Genomic DNA, 12,679 nt, shown 5'->3' with positions numbered 1-12,679 from the left:
AAAGCTTTGTCTTCAATGTCAGAGATCCTTTCTTCTGCCTGTTCCACTCTGTTATGGAGGGATTCTACCATATCTTTCAGATCCTTGAGGGCTGCAACCTCTTGTTTCAGTGTTTCAAAATCTTTGGTCATTTTATCTTTGAAATCATTGAATTCTTGAGACATCTTTTGAATAATTTCTTTGGATATCTTTTGAATAATTTCTTGAAATTCTAATTCCCTCCTTTCTTCCATTCTGTTGATCTTATTTATTATCCAAATTCTGAACTTGATTTCTGACATCTAAGCCATCTGTTTATGGATTGGGTCTTAAATTACATCTGCCCCATTTTTTCTTGGGGGAGTTGATCTACTCTGGATATTCAAGTTGCCAGAGTTTTTCTGCTGATTCCGCCCCATGCTGAGTTTATTCTGTTTGGAGACCTTATCAGAGCCGTGTAATCAGTGGCTTCTTCTGGTTACCCAGAGAGACAGGGCATGTCTGTCATCTTCTCCCAGTTCTCTGGAGCTGGGGCGACTGAGGTACAGTGGAACGGCAGCAGCTGCCCGGGAACATGCGTAGCTGTATCAGACCTTGTTTGGCTTGCCAGGGCAACTGGGGAGCAAGAGACTGGTAGCAGCTTGATCAGTCCTAGTTCAGCTCCACCAGGGTGACTGGAGGGCAGGGGGACTGCAGTGAAGGTGCAGGGTGCTCGTGCAACTGGATCAGTCCTAGTTTGGCCCTGCTGGGGTTACCAGGGGGCAGGGGAATGACAGTGGCTGTGCAGAACACAAGAGCAGCTGAATCAGACCTACTTCACCCCCACTGGGGCTAGTGGGGGGAGAGCAGGGGAACGGTGGTGGCTGGGTCAATCCTCGTAGGCCCCACAGGGGTGGCCGGATGGGGTAGGAGAACAGCAGCAGCTGGATCAGTCCTAGTTCAGCCCCACCAGAGCGACTAGGGGGCAGGGGAATGACACTGGCCAGATCAGTCCTAGTTCAGCCCCACCAGGGTGACTGGGGGGAAGGGGAACAGCAGCTGCTGGAACAGTCCTTGATCAGCCCCACTGGGACAACTGGGGGGCAGGGGAGCAGCAGCAGCTGTGCGGGGAACATGCGCAGCTGGGTTAGTCCTAGTTTGGCCCCACCGGGGCAACCAGGGGACAGGGGAACTGCAGTGGCCAGGTCAGTCCTAGTTCAGCCCCACCAGAGCAACCAGGGGGCGGGGGAACGGCAGCAGTGGCTCAAGCACACGCATGACCAGATCAGTACTAGTTCGCCTCGCCAGGGCAACGGGGGGGCAACCTGGGGGCAGGGGAACAGCTGTGGCTGGATCAGGCCTAGTTCAGCCCTGCCCAGGCAACTGGGGGAGCAGGGGAATGGGGAGTAGAGGACTCCTCCGCTGCCACCTACTGGACACGTGCAGCACTAGCAAGCTGATCTGGGCCCTCCCAGTGTGGGAACCTGTAGCAGGGAACTCCTCCGCTGCCACCCACAGGATGCCTGTGGCTCTAGCAAACAGTTCTGGGCCCACCTGGAGCAGTAGACTCCTCTACCGTGGCCCTGCAGGTTGCATGTGGCTCTAGCACGCAGTTCTGGGCCCTCCCAACACGAGTGTCTGGAGCAGGGAACTCCTCCACCACCACCCACGGGACGTGCGTGGCTCTAACAAACAGTTCTGGACCTACCTGGAGCAGTAGACTCCTCTGCAGTGGCCTTGTGGGTTGCATTTGGCTGTAGCAAGCAGTTCTGGGCCTGGCCAACACTGGTGTCTGGAGCCGGGATATTCTCTGCTACCGCCTGCAGGGCACACACAGCACTAGCAAGCCAATCTGGGCCCTCCTGGTGTGGGAACCTGTAGCAGGGAACTTCTCTGCCGCCACCTGTGGGATGCATGTGGCTCTAGCAAACAGTTCTGGGCCACCCAGAGCAGTAGACTCCTCTGCCATGACCCCGCGGGTTGTGTGTGGCTCTAGCAAGCAATTCTGGGCCCACCCAACACAGGTGTCTGAAGTGGGGAACTCCTCCACTGGCCCCCGTGGGGTGTGCGTGTCTCTAGCAAGCAGTTTTGGGCCTGCCCAGAACAGAGGACTCCTCTACTGCTGCCTGCGGGATGCCCGCAGCACTAGCAAGCAGTTCTGGGCCCACCCAGAGCAGGAGCCTGGAGCAGGGATCTCCTCTGCTGCCCATGGGGTGCTCAACTCTAGCAAGCAGTTCTGGGCCCACCCAGAGTGAGGGACTCCTCCACTACCACCCACGGGTTGCGCATGGCTCTAGCAAGTAGTTCTGTGCCTGCCTGGAGCTGGGGGCTCCTCTGCAGCCACCTGCCGCATGTGGGAGGCATGCAGCTCTAGCAAGCAGTTCTGGGGCCCTCTTTGTACCTGCATTTTGTGTTCTTAAATGCTCTTCTTTGGATTTATAGCTTGCCGAACTTCTTTCTGTGCTCAGCTCCCCATCTTTGGCTTCATAGATTCTGATTCTGTCCAGTTTTTCTTCCTTTGCTCAAGCGCCTCTGACAAGGGCTGCTACCAGTCGGCCATCCTCCCAGAATTCCCCGGAATCCATTTTTAAATGGATTGGTTTGCCAGGGAGCATGAGAAGTGTTTGAGGATGCTGTATATACCTAACAAATAATCATGCCGGGAGAGAACAAGACAGAGGCAGACAGCATGGTGGTGCAGCTAAAGCATCCTCTGATTGGAATCCTGTCAGGTGGTTGTTTGTGTCATTTGTTCTTGATGTGCTCTTGGGTGAAGAATGACCAGACCCATCAAAGCAAGGCAAGCATGAAACAAAGTTGCTCTCACTGAGCAAGAGCAAGAGATAGTTTTATAGAGCAAGTTGCATTCATCATAGAAAACGCTATTAAGATCTGATAGGTAATGGTCTGGCTGCTATTTTATACTGTCTGGATTGGCCCCTTTTAATGGTTCGGACATTACCATGGAAACTCTTTGATGAACAGTTAATGATATGAAAATTAGCTCTATGTCACTTTCCAAATCCTATAACTCTTGGGCTGCCTGGCCCTTGGGGGGCATTCTTCTTTCTCTTGAGGTGTGGCGGTTAGTTGCTAGGGATAGGATTAAGGTGGGCAACTCTAATGTGGGGCCCACCCTTGTCCTTATTCCCAGGTTGAGCAATCACTGGGGGCAGCACCAAGGCAACACACCCACTTTGTCCCTTAGGGGAGTCTTGGAGGTTCCTTGCTAGCTACCTAACAATCCCACTGGCACTTTGATATGTGTCTCACTCACTTTTGAGGCCCTAAGGATTCTCCAGAAAGGTAAATGCCTCTGCCTTTGTGTCCATCTGGGAAGAATTGTTACTGCTTCTTGAGCTGCTTCAGTTCATGCCCCTTAACTCTGTCATCTGAGTTTGGAGTGGATGCCTCTTTGAGGGCCACCCCTGTCCTTAGCTCTCTCCCAGGCTCTGCCATAGTCTTTGGACTCATGCACAGAAGCCAGACCTCTCAACTACATCAGAGAAGATATTAGTCTAGTCAAGATGGTGGGGGTCCCATCAGATTTTAAGTGACAAAGTCATGACTTTTGGTAGATTCTTTCTGCCCAGCTACCCAAATGCTGTGGCCTTTTTCATGGAGGAGCCTGCAACCAGATGTCTTAAACTTAAAAAAACATTCCTCTGAATGTTGCAATGGCATAGAAAGCCGACATCTCTGGGATTACACCCCTGTGACAACCACAGACAAATATTCTTCAGAGAGCATTTTCCTCATGAACCTTTGATCTCTCCCTTTCATGCATGTATTAGGGATGCTGCAGACACAAATTCTTTAATGCAGGCAGAGTCCAGCAAACTGGGAAGGAAATGGTTAGGATTTAGTTCAGGTTCACTGTGGTTGTTATTTATTAACTGCAACCCTCTAAAAAAAAGTTGTCTGGTCTAATTCAACCAATTGACCAGCTATTTTTGGAAACCCCATGACAATTGACGACTGTGTCACAGGAGTTTCTGTGGATACACTAACAGGAGGGAGCAAGCTGGGGCATTGACTGTCAGCCATTAGAGTATTTGAATTTTAGCTAAGGCCCTGAAGGCAAGGACAGTGGGAATGAAGCAGCTCCCTCATTTTTAAAAGAGCACCCAGATCTAGCTACCAGAAATTTATTCTAGGTTTGCTAAGAAGTCCAAATTGACATTGGCTTCAGCCACCAACTATAAAGGATGTGTGAGGAATTTAGAAGTTTGGAGTCAGGTGGGGGACTTGGGAGCAGTGGTGAGAATGCTGCGAGGTGTCCCTCAAACCAAATGAAATGGTATTGAGAGATCCCCTAGAGATCAGGTGCCTGTGTGGGGTGGTGATGGGCTTGGCATTTCCTGGTTACATATGTGCCCACCTGGTACATTTAATGAATAGTTCTTGATGAAAATATTCCTGGGAATATTTTCCTCCTACCCACTTCCTGGGTAGGTGTCTGAAAGTAGAAATGGGCATGAGAGAATAATGCCTGCTTCTCTCCTAGAGGCCTCCAAGAAGGAAGAGTAGCTAAGGTTACAGGGTGAGGACAGAGGGCAGAGAGCAGTGGCAGGATGACCTGTACTCCAACCATTAGATGGGGCAGGGCACCATAAGCAGCAGCAGAAGGTGGCTGCATGACCCATCCTGGAGGTGCCCTGTCCTGGAACGCAGTCTGATGGCTGAGGAGACTTGCACAGATGGCCTGCAGGCTTGCTAGGTACAGAAGGAAATGGAACTTGTTGTTCAAGGACCCAGCAGAAATTTACCTTGCATGCTTCAAATAAAGAGATGTTTAAAAATTGGGTTTATTAAGATAAAATTTACTTAAAATGAAATTCATCCTTTTAGGTGCCCTGTTTAATGAGTTTTTCCAAATGTATAAGGTCATGTAACCACTACCAGAAAACAGATCTAGAACATTCACATTACCACCCCCCCAATTCCCTTTTGCCTTTTTGCAGTTCCCTTATACACCACTCCTGGCTACTACTGATCAACCAATTCTAAACTTATGTGAGAGCGCACAGCTCACATCACCTGCGCTCGACTTTCACAGCCACTAGTGAAGCCTTCTCCCTCCTGTGCACAATGGCAACTCTTAAGGAAAAACTCATTGCACCAATTGCAGAAGAAGAAGCAGTGGTCTCGAACAATAAGATCACGATAGTGGGCGTTGGACAAGTTGGCATGGCGTGTGCTATCAGCATTCTGGGAAAGTCTCTGGCTGATGAACTTGCTCTTATGGATGTTCTGGAAGATAGGGTTAAAGGAGAAATGATGGATCTGCAGCATGGGAGCTTATTTCTTCAGACACCTAAAATTGTGGCACATAAAGATTACTCTGTGACTGCCAATTCTAAGATCGTGGTAGTAACTGCACGTGTCCTGTCAGCAAGAGGGGGAGAGTCGTCTCAATCTGGTGCAGAGAAATGTTAATGTCTTCAAGTTCATTGTTCCTCAGATCGTCAAGTACAGTCCTGATTGCATCATAATTGTGGTTTCCAATCCAATGGAAACTAGCGGATTACCCAAACACTGTGTGATTGGAAGTGGGTGCAACCCAGATTTTGCTAGATTTTGCTATCATATAGCTGAAAAGCTTGGCATTCATCCTAGCAGCTGCCACAGATGGATTTTGGGAGAACATGGCGACTCAAGTGTGGCTGTGTGGAGTGGAGAAATGTGGCAGGTGTTTCTCTCCAGGAATTGAATCCAGAAATGGGAACAGACAATGATAGTGAAAATTGGAAAGAAGTTTATAAGATGGTGGTTGAGAGTGCCTATGAAGTCATCAAGCTAAAAGGATATACTAATTGGGCAATTGGATTAAGTGTAGCTGATCTTATTGAATCCATGCTGAAAAATCTATCCAGGATTCACCCAGTATCAACAGTGGTGAAGGGGATGTATGGTATTGAGAATGAAGTCTTCCTGAGCCTTCCGTGTATCCTCAGCACTCGGGAATTAACTAGCGTCATCAACCAGAAACTAAAGGGTGAAGAGGTTGCTCAGCTCAAGAAAAGTACAGATACCCTGTGGGACATCCAAAAGGACCTGAAAGACCTGTGACTACTGAACTCTAGGCTGTAGGAATTAAAAAACTGCAATCTGATTAACCCCGAGCCTTTAGTTTTCATCCAGGTACATGGATCATAGTTTGCTTTTATCTTCCTTAATATGTGAATTTGGGCTCACAGAATCAAAGCTCAGGCTTGATTTAATGCTTGCAAAATGAGCCCTTGAAAAAATAAAATTAACTATCTTAAGAAAAATAAACTTACGTGAGGTAAAAGTTAATATTCATTCTCTATGGCTTACAGCACCACTTTTCGAAAAGAACGAAGAGATCTTTTTTACTGAAGTATAAAATGCATACAGAAAAGTGCACCCTATCCTTATAGTTCTGCCTTTTCTAGATCATTATGTAAATGGAATCATAGAGTATGTGCCCTTTTGTATCTGGCTTCCTTTACTTAGCAGGTGTTTTTGAGCAAAGATTCATCCGTGTTGTTGCATGTATTAGTGGCTTGTTTCTATGTATTGCTAGGTAGCATTCCATTGTATGGATGTGCTATTGTTTGTTTATCTATTCATCTGTTGTAGGATACTTTTAATTTGCTTCTATTCTTAGTAATTATGAATAAATTTGCTGTAAATATCTACATAGAAGTGTTTGTGTGTGTATATGTTTTCATTTCTCTTGGGTAAATATCTAGGGGTTAAAATGCTGGCTCATACACTAAACATATGTGGAACTTTGTGAGAAACTGGCAAATCTTTTTCCAAAGTAGTTGTGGCAGCTTGCATTCTCACCAGCAGCTATGAGAGCTCCCCTTTCTCTCTCTTCTTGTCAGCAGTTGCTATTGTCAGCATTTTGGATTTGAGCCATTCTAACAGGTGTATACCGGTATCTCATGAGAATTTAATTTGTGTTTAATTATGTTTCCCTAATGACTAATGATGTTGAGTGCTTTCATGTGCTTAGTTGCCATCTGTATATCTTTGGTGAAGTGTCTATTTAAATCTCTTGCCAAGTTTTTTGAGTTGTTCATCTTTTTGAGTTATAAGAATTCTTTGTATAATTTTTTTGTTGAGTTTCTCATCTTTTTATTGAGTTATAACAACTCTTTATGCAAGTCCTTTGGCAGATATGTACTTTGCAAATACTTTCTCTCAGTCTGTGGTTTGCCTTTTCATTTTTTAACAGTGTCTTTTGAGGAGTAAAAGTTTTAAAATTTTGATGACTTCTCATTTATCAATGTTTTCCTTTATACTCTATGCCTTTTGTGTTTTAGCTGATATGTCCTTGCCTGATGAAAATTCATATAGATATTCCCATACCTTTTCTTTTTATAGTTTCAGCTCTGAAATTTAGGTCTATGATCCCCTTCAAGCCAATTCTACACTTGTGTGAGACGAGAGTTAATGTTCATTCTCTATGGCTTATAGCACCACTTTTCGAAAAGTACAAAGAGATCTCTTTTACTGAAGTATAAAATTCATTCAGAAAAGTGCACATATTACAAGTGTACAGCTCAATGAATTTTCACAAATTAAACATACTTGTTATCAGCCCCCACATCAGAAAACAGACCTAATCCAGGCCCTCAGAAACTCCCCTCATCTTTTCTTTCAGCTGTTATTCACTCTTGATAAACACTACTCTGCTTCTAACAGCTAAGATTAGCTCTGCCTATTTTTACACTTTGCATAAATGGAACAAGATAGCATATTTATGTTCTTTCACTTAACATTATATTGGTAAGATTCATGCATGTTGTTACCTGTCATTGTAAATCATATATTTTCATTGCTGTGCTGTATTCCACTGAGTGATTATACTGCAATTTATTTGTCCATCCTATTGTTAATACACAGGGCACAGTGTCCAGTTTGGGACTATTATTAATGAATAAGGCTGCTATGGATGTTCTAGTACATGCACATGTACACATTTCTGTTGGGTGCATTCCTAGGAGTAGAATTGCTGTGTATGTCCAGCGTTAGCTGACACATCAAAAATTTCTCCAAAATGGCCACACCACCCTATACCCTCGCTAGCAGTGCAGGAGAGTTCTGGTTGCTCCACATGCTGACCAACACTTGGAATCATTCACCACTTGTATTTTAGCTATTCACTAGAGCGTGCAGCCATATCTCATACTTGTTTTCTTTTTTTTATGACTAGCAAAGTTGAGCCCCATTCCATCTGTATATGAAATACATGAAGGAGGATATTTGGATATGTTCTTTTGTGAAATGTCTATTTAAATCTTTTGGTCACTGTGTAACTATTTACAAAGGACTTATGTATCTCTTACAAAGATATATGCATTTCTAATAGGCAGTGCTGATATCCCTCTCTATGTGTTGCCTTTTGAAGAATTTTCCTGATGACACTACTTCAGGTGGAATGTCAAGGTACCCAGGGACTAGGTACCTTGAACAGGGAGCCATGCTCAGTCCAGAGGTGAAGGGTTTAGAGGATGAATCAGAGTCACTTGAGTCCAGTGACGGCTGGTGCTGGGAAGGCAGGATGGCCAGTCAGAGCTGTGGTCATGAGAAGCAGTCCTACTGCCACGCGCAGCCTCTGACCTCCATCTCCTTCTGCCCTCCACTCCCCTGCTGGGCCCTCCATGGGCTGAACCCAGATGTTCAAGGAAATAAGCCATCAAGGAAACCCAAAAGGTGCCATCCATTGAAGTCAGCCTCTGGGAACACAGAAAGAGACAGAGAAGGAGCAGGTTAGATCAGAGGACAGGGTGCAGTGAATAATACTCAGTAAAGAGGGTTTGAAAGAGATTATCCAAAGGATGTACCTCCCAGGTTAAGAAACTATGCAGTGTACATGTCCTCATGAAGAATCCACAAAACATAGTCCTTAAGAGAGCCAGCATCTGGGTGGTTGACATGTGCAGATTGCAGCAGCAAAACTAGTTTACGTTAAAAGGAAGAAAGACCTTTTGCTTACTTTCTTTAATCTCCACTCCCCTGTCCTGCCTCTGGAATAGCCAGAGGAGAGAGGAAAAGAGAGAAAGAACAAGGAAAAGGATGAGGCCTCTGCCCACCCCTAGCCCACCCCCTGGCTCAGTCTGAGCTGTGGGTTGGGGAAGGAGAGAGTTTGTATTGGGTTGAGATTCAAATTTTGATTGGAATCTTCAATAGCTGAAAGTGAGTCATCCTGACAGGAATCAGACTTTTTGCCTTGCAAATCCCTAGAAGGAATCAGACTTTTTGCCTTGCAAATCCCTAGAAGGAATCAGACTTTATGATTGCAAATCCCTAGAAGGAATCAGACTTTATGATTGCAAATCCCTGGAAAGCTCAGGTGAGCTGCCTGGAGATGTTGATAAGGCTCAGAGAGGGGAGATGGAAAGACTTACTTGAAGATGGGGACTAGGAAAGAGGGAGCTGCTTCCTGTTTGATCCTCACTAAGTTCAGACTGTTCCACACACCAGTTTTAAAAGATAACTCAAATCCCTTTCTTCTTCAATAGGCTCAGGGCTACAAACTTTCCATGTACAGTCTTATTAAACCTTGCAACCGCTCTATAGCTGAGGACTGTTGTTATCACTCCTTTACAGGTGAAAAAATTGAGGTAGAGAAAGGTTAAGTAAGTTGTCACAAGGCTACAGCAACCTGGTTTCAAGCCTGACAAATCTGACACTACAGCAGTGATTTTCAACCAGTGTGTGGTGAGAGGATGTTAGGTGCGCCACAAAAATTTTTAAAGATTGTTAATTAAATTATTTTTGAAAGAAGGTCAAAATATAGTAAGTATATTCTCTTTGTTACTCTTTTTTTTAAATCATAGCTGTATACATTAATATAGGCAATTTAAGTGTGCTGTGGAAGTTTAACCATAGTTTCAAATGTGCCATGAGATAACAAAAATAAGATTGAAAACATTACTCTAGAAGCTGAGCTAAATCCGCCAGGCTCCACACGTGGGCTCTGTGCCTAGCTCAGTGGTGAGAGGCGCAGTGCTGTGAAGTTGTTGTCTCCAGGGTCTATTCAGGCCAGGTGAGCAGCTGAGATGGGGGCTGGTCACAACATCAACCATGACTGGTTAAGGATTGGGGGGACCCCACATGTGTGTGTAAAACCAGGGACCTCCTTGTGCAGCCAGCCCTATAGCAGCAGCGCCTTCCTCCAGCTGATATCTCTGCTGCTGGTGGTGGGAGGATTGGCCTAGGATCCCTGTCCAGCTCCTCTCATGGTGCAAGTGATGTCCACAGAAGCTGCATGACAGGCAGGGGACAAGGTGCAAAAAATTCTGGGGTTGTGCCACCTGATGTGGGGGGAATTGAAGAGCAGAGGGAGGAACTGTCACCAAGTGGCCAGGTTGTGGAGGTGTCATAGCAAAGAAAAAACAAGCTGAGATCACAAGCGAAAGTGGAGTCCAGAAATGTAGCCAGATGTGAGCTGGACAAGGGGCAGACAGCATGGATGATGGTCATAGGAGGTGGGGGAGGGACAGAGGAGGCTCAGGGTGTCCCGCCCATGTCAGGCTACCTATGGGGGACAGTCTGCCCTGGGGCTCCCTCCAGGAGCTGGCACCATATACACTGTCCTGAGAATGTAGTCATCACTGCTGACTCCATCCTGGTACTGGATATTCACTAGTGGCTCCACCCCTTAGATGAGCTCCTTGACAGTTACCCTGATGCAGACCATTACTCAGCTGAATCAGCAAGCTTGTTAACAAGCTGCCACTCACGTAGCGGGCCCCCTTTTCAGGCACATGTTGTCCATTTTTGGATCTAGCCCAGAATACAGTCCCAATTCAACCCCACCTTCTTAGGCAGTCAAATCATCTCTGGGCATCCCAGGGTTCCCAGAACTCCCCACATGACCTCCCTAAGCACCTGCCACTAGACACTGCATCCCACCTCTTCCTGATCTTTGCCCCAGGAGTCCCCAGTACTAGGAAACCTACATGTAGAGCATTGCAACCAGGATTCATCTTGGAAGTGGTACATCCTAGAGTGACCCCACCCATCCAACATGCCACCTCTCTGTCCTGTTCACAATGATGCCACACATAGTGAAAGACCAGGTTGAAGTGAAGACACACTATTGCAACAACATGGCCCTGAGTCCACTAGGGAAATTACTTCCCACTCTCTTCATCTATGGCCACAATACTTCCATCTGGTTACTTGTCCTTCTCAGATGTGTGGGGACTGAAGGCTAGAGTTTCTGGAGTCCACTTTTCTTTCTTTCTTTCTCTGTTTCTTTCTTTTCTTTGAGAATTAGGACATGGCTTTCAGCTCATCTCCTATTTCCCAGGACTCTCATTAAGGAATTAAGAACAAAGTGTCATCTATTGCTTGAAAAAAGTTATTGGAAAAGCAAATAAAAACTGCAGTGAGGTGATGCTTCATACTCTAGGGTGACTATAATTTAAAGAATGGAAAATACAGTAGAACCTCTGTAAATTGAACACCCAAGGGACTATAACAAACTGGTTGACATTCAGAGATGGTCAATATAAGAAAATAGGCCTACTGTACTGAAACCTACATATGGTTCCTGTCCAGTCTATGAAAATTAGGTCAATTTAAGGAAGTGGCCAGTGTATGGAGGTGGTCAGGTATGGAGATTCTACTATAAGCATTGGTGAGGTTGTGGAGAAATAGGAATCCTCATACATTGCTGGCAGAAATGTGAAATTCTGTAGCCAGTATGGAAGACAATATGTTGGTTCTTCAGAAAATTAAATATAGACTTATCATATGGCATGGTGATTCCACTTCTAGATATATATTTTAAAGAATGGAAAATAGGTACACACTAACCATGCATATGTAATCCACATTCATAGCTGCACTATTCACAATAGCCAAAATACGAAAACAAGTTCCCATGAACAGATGAATGGATAAACAAATTTGGTATAGTCATACAATGGAATATTATTCAGCTTTAAAAAGGAATGAAACACCAAGACGGGAGAATCTCTTGAGATCAGGAGTTTGAGACCAACCTGAGCAAGCCTGAGACCCGGTCTCTATAAAAAAAAAAGAAAGAAAAATTAGCCAGATAGGGTGGCACACACCAGTAGTCCCAGCTACTGGGGAGGCTGAGGTTGATCCCAAGAGTTTGAGGTTACTGTGCACTGTGATGGCACCAATGCACTCTGGCCTGGGCAACAGAGTGAGACTCTGTTTCTAAAAAAAACCCAAATAACAGAATGAAACACTGATTCATGCTACAACATGGAAAAACCTTGGAAACATGCTAAGTGAGAGAAGCCAGCCATAACTGGTCACATATTGTATGTTTCCACTTACGGGAAATGCTCAAAATAGATAAATCCATAGAGAAAGAAAACACACATTAGAGGTTGCCCAGGACTGGGGTGAAAAGAGAGGGGAACAACAGCTTACTGGTATAGGACTCCCTTTGGGGATGATAAAAATTTTCAGGGTTAGATAGAGGTAATGGTTGCACAAAATTGCAAATGTGTCAAATGCCACTGAATTGTTCACTTCAAAATGGTTAATTTATGTTATGTGAGTTTCCCCTCAATGAAAAAAAAAGTTTTCAGTAGTGAGGTTGAGCCTGGAGACCTGAGGTCATCTCGAGTCTCTAGATGTTCTTTTATTAGCCTTTCTTCTCTTGATCTATTAAATGGGTGCTTGATTAGAGTCAAACATTGCTCTTTTGCCAGCTGGTCCATGTATATAAATAATCTGAGGTTCTTTACTTTAA

At 45.1% G+C, this 12,679-nt stretch overlaps 1 long non-coding RNA gene and 1 pseudogene across 2 annotated transcripts in view; both read left to right on the top strand.

Annotated features, from left to right (window-relative positions):
• LOC111724941 overlaps window positions 1-12,679 on the top strand; it is a 128,333-nt gene that overhangs the window by 88,347 nt on the left and 27,307 nt on the right. The window lies entirely within an intron of this gene.
• LOC100965500 lies at window positions 5,050-6,216 on the top strand (annotated as a pseudogene). The gene has a single exon (XR_153463.2). The product of XR_153463.2 is annotated as an L-lactate dehydrogenase B chain pseudogene (transcript).

The sequence above is a fragment of the Otolemur garnettii genome, unplaced genomic scaffold, assembly GCF_000181295.1.
Source record: "Otolemur garnettii isolate 467f Iridium unplaced genomic scaffold, OtoGar3 scaffold00029, whole genome shotgun sequence".
Classification (NCBI taxonomy): Eukaryota; Metazoa; Chordata; class Mammalia; order Primates; family Galagidae; genus Otolemur; species Otolemur garnettii.
Note: the sequence above shows the minus strand (reverse complement) of the source record. Positions and strands in the feature narration are given on the sequence as shown.